This window comes from Mauremys mutica, chromosome 14 (genome assembly GCF_020497125.1).
Source record: "Mauremys mutica isolate MM-2020 ecotype Southern chromosome 14, ASM2049712v1, whole genome shotgun sequence".
Classification (NCBI taxonomy): Eukaryota; Metazoa; Chordata; order Testudines; family Geoemydidae; genus Mauremys; species Mauremys mutica.
Window position 1 is genome coordinate 16,302,540 of NC_059085.1, and position 4,416 is coordinate 16,306,955.

At 38.8% G+C, this 4,416-nt stretch overlaps 1 long non-coding RNA gene across 5 annotated transcripts in view; it reads left to right on the plus strand.

Moving 5' to 3' along the window:
• Positions 1–3,788, plus strand: part of LOC123349390 — a 14,758-nt gene extending 10,970 nt beyond the window's left edge. For 2 of the 5 annotated variants that reach the window (XR_006573520.1, XR_006573518.1), the window contains exon 5: positions 3,525–3,783. This is a non-coding gene — a long non-coding RNA (uncharacterized LOC123349390). Of the gene's footprint in view, positions 1–3,524 lie in introns of all 5 variants that reach the window. The other 3 variants (XR_006573516.1, XR_006573515.1, XR_006573519.1) reach the window with 3 other exon arrangements.
• Positions 3,789–4,416: the final 628 nt, after the last annotated feature.

A 4,416-nucleotide genomic window follows, 5' to 3' on the forward strand; every position in this document is an offset into this window, starting at 1 on the left:
GTGGCTTGAGACCATCCAGCATGTATGCCTACTTCATGGTGTTGATGCTAGAGACTTGGTTCTTGTAGATGATGTCCAAGTACTTGATCTACATCTCCTTTTCAGTATGATACTTACATGACTTCCAGGTGATCGATGGAAATGTTTTTTCTTAATCTGATCAGCTAGAGCTCTGTCAGCATTTTAGGATCTAAAATGCAGTTGATTTTATATTGCAGTCCTAAGTTTCAGCTCAGCTTTGTGAGAGCTAAACTTAAGAAAAGGTAGAAGAACAAAGCAGTGCACATGGGACAAAACCCTGAGGAAGGAAGAAAAAAGGTGAGAAGTAGTAGTAGAAAGAGGTGTAGGGGTGTTTCTTTATTTTGCCTGTCAATGGTCAGTAGCAAAGAAGGAAGGAAACTAAGCAAGGGAATTGTCTCTATGTAAGCACCTAAGTTTGTTCATCTTGAGGTTCATTTAGGGGCTGATCAGTGGAAAGATTCTATTTGTTTCAATGGGTGTTGGTTCAGACCCTTAGTGTGCTTTTCATAACTGGAAGATTCTGAGATACTACAGTGGTGAGCATGGTATCAGGCCGTAGAGAAACATTACCTGCCTCCAAAACGTGCTTAATTTCTAGATTCTTCATCAGTCTTACTTCAAGTAACTTGAAAAAAATCTAGGAGGAGAGGTGCCCTTCAAAACCAACTTACTTTTGGGCTTAATAAACCAAGCTGTACACTAAGATAGTTGGCACTCATGCACAAGGCTTTTGGCTAGCTACTTAACCAAAGTGCACAGTTGAGTGTGTTGTTTTTTTGAGAGTACATGGGTATAAAACTCACGAGGCGTTCTTGGAATGGTCATGTATCTAGTTGAAATACAGGCTGTGGTGGTTTCATCCAATGTTTGCATCCAAATGTGACAATCTATATTTGCAAGTCTAAATGGAAAACATGGCCACTTGCATTTCTTTGAGTATGGTCTTGCTCAGCTTTCATTGCCCAATTTGTCTCTTGCCATCCCCCCACAAAAAAAATTCGATACTTATGCAATAACAACACAGATCCCAGAAATCAAAAAAAGCAATTTTATTATGAAAATAAAAGTTAAAAAATGTAAACTATAGCTGCCTCATGGTGGGATCATATGAGAAGGGAGAAGTATAGACATACCCCCAATTAATAAAAATGCACACTAGACACATGGGCTGTATTTCCTCGGTCTCTAAGTTCAAAGAAGATTGATATATGCTGTAAAAGTTTTTCCATTTAACTAGTTAGAAGTACAGGCTCCAGGCTACTGAGATAAAGCACATGTGAAAAATGGATCCGCTTTCCATAGCCCCCAAATCCACTCTAGCCTCCCTTCCCCCCCCCCCCCCCCGCCAATCTATGCAGTGTCTGCTGTCATTGAAACATTCTCTTCTGTGTACAGCAGTCCTATACATATAGGGCCTTCTTGCCCAGGATAGGAACTCACTTGATTTCTACCTTCAGAATACCTTCATGCTGGGGAGGGAGAAAAAGGGGAAGGAGTAAGGAGAAGAGGGAAGGCTGGTTTCTTTGGGGGAGGAGAAAACACAGTTTAAAAAAAAAATCACAACAAGCAAAAGTAAATGTATAATTTGTAAATAACTTTGGCCTGGATGTGGTATCTTGTGGCTTTCATCTAATCAGACCTTCAGCCCGAAGCGGTTTGGAGAGCTCATTTTTTATGCAGCAGCACCAGGCTATACAGACTCATTGTGCGCTCCTGGGCCAGAGTTTGCATCATCTCATCTCATACTGTTTTGTGGTGCCATATGTGCATGGGACAGGAGAGGTCATGCTTTCTATGTAAGCAATATACCTTTCACCAAATTGTATATTGTATTTGGTAATTAAGGGCTAATGGTTGATAGCGGATGAATCTAAAAATTCATTGATTAAATCTCTTCCTGAAATGTAAGGCAGTGTACAAAGGTTAATGTCTGCTTCACTCTGAAACACGGGAAATGACCTTAAAAGAATACACCAAAGGTCCATGAGGCTCAAAGATTCCAACCTGACCATACTGGCTAAAAGTTCATGAAAGGTTTATTACATGAATGTCTAGGATTAGGGAAATAGGGTAGCTATAGGAGAGAAGCAGAGAAACTACACTTGAATTGATTTGTAAGTATTTTGCCTTTTTAAATGCTTGGGAAGAAGATGATGGAGTGCACTTCTCTTCTCTTTAAAGACCCACCCGGTTGTTCCTTTTTTCTTTTTTGTAAAAGAAAATGTAACTTTTTTACGTAAAGCTTCATTCCCAAAGTAAAATGTCCTTGGGCTGGTGGCAACAGCTGGAGCTGCATGCTTCATGAATAATTCAGAAACAAAGGTAGCTTTTTTTATCTTCTGCATCTTTACTATGTGCACTCATTTAATTTTAGATATGGTAAACTTTTCATTCATTTGCTTTGTTGGTTGCACTGACCTGTCATATTTATTTTGATGTCCCTCTTAAGGACCATATGCTCCTTCTCTTAGTTAAGCTGCTCTCTATGAAAGAGGATGTAATTGCTACCCAAAAAGGCAACTAACTTCCTACCTGGATGAAGATCATTTCTCCCTATATCCACATAAATAGATATGCTGCTGGAAGGCAGCAGCAGAAACCCTATACATTGGGTCAACACAGTGAATAAATAGATGCGTGGTCTAGTGTAACGTGGGAGAAATGATGATGAAATCCATTTGCTTTGTGGTGGTCTCTCATGCCTTCCTCAAACTTCAACTGGCATTAACTTGCAATATATGTGAGGAGACCGCAGAGTGCGGAAGATGGCAACAGTCACAACAGAATGCAAGCAGATCTTAGCATTGAAGTAAAATAGCAGCCATGATGGTGATGCCCCATGAAAATTGCAATATGATAGTGATATTAGTCATTTTGTGTGCTTGAAAGTGAAGTGGTAGTGCATCGGATCTTCTAGGGATGCACTGCAGTTGTCCTAGTTATGCAAGGTTCAAGTCTTTTCTTTGACCGTTCCTTGTCCTCCTTTCCTCAGAGATCTGTTGCTTGAACATATGATGATGTGTAGGCTGATCTTTTTGGAGGACTTGCTGCATTAGTTCTCCACCTCTCTTATTCTGTGATAAACCTTAGCCCATCTCATCTGCACTCCTATTTGTGAGGAGGGAGGATATTTTTCTCTAAGAGAAACATAATAGTGTTGTGTTCAAGTATGTCCAGTAAGTAATATACTATGTTAACATGTAATCTCTGATTTCTGTCCACTAATATGCTGATTTATATTAGCAATTTATAGTAGGTCGTTAATAGGAATATGTCAACTTTACCTTTTTATATGAGCTGTTAACCTGATAGGATGCAATCACTACAAAATTTTCTTGGCATAAGAGGTAATATAACAGTGAGCAGTGATTTGTATGAAGCCGGTTGTGCATTGTGTTGATGCTGGTAGCAGAAGGAACCTAATTAAGTGCCATTAGTGAAATACAATAGCTAGAAGTGGTGGATGGAAATGATAACTGTATGTAAAATTGTTTCTTTTCTAGATCCTGCCATCAATGACTGAGCTTCCCTGAAATCTTCCTTATCAGTTACTGCCAAGATGAGAAGGATAACAGAAAGGAGGAGTTTTAAGTGGTTTAAATAATAGTTAATTTCACCTATTTATCAAATGACAGTCATTCTTAAAAGTCTTCAATTGTTGTACAAAAGGACACTTTTTTTGGAAACTGTTTTTGTAAAATTTACTATTTTGTAAACAAAGTCACTGTGGTTTTTTTAATGTATATAAAATGAATGATATGGTCATCGTGATAAACTTGTCTAAAACTTTTATTTTTGGAATTTTAAGCTGTGTACTCTACTCATTTGTTAGAATGGGTGGGGAATGTCACATGAGGAAGTGTTTCTTGCGAGAGTCCTCTTATGCAACAGAATACTTACTCTTGACACTCATAATTATCTAAATTACTGTTGCCTCAGCCTCCTGCAACAATAAATTGCAGACCTTTCTTTTAAGAATTTCAGATAGAAATATGCAGTGAATAGGGTTTTGTCTCCCTCCTCTTTTGACTGACATGTTCTTCCTTTGATCAAAGCTCTTTCAATCTCCAGAAAGAGAGAGAGAGAAAAAGGTGCCTTACATGTTCTTCACTTTTCTGTAGCAACGAGAGTGACTCTTGGGTTTTTCTAGTATGAAGATTGCCCAGGTACAAATATTTGAAGGAGAGACAAACTGTTAGGTGTTTCTGTGTGACCATGGCTAACTGCAAGTGTTAGCTATTACTTATGCACATCTTGCTTCATACCAACCCCATCCATTCCGGGCCTGGGTTTACTGGACCTAATTGATTCTAATAAAACCTAAGGTATATTAGGTAAGGTAATAAAACCTATAGCCCCCTCCTCTAGCCCTGTGAACAGGTAGGTGGTGATAAC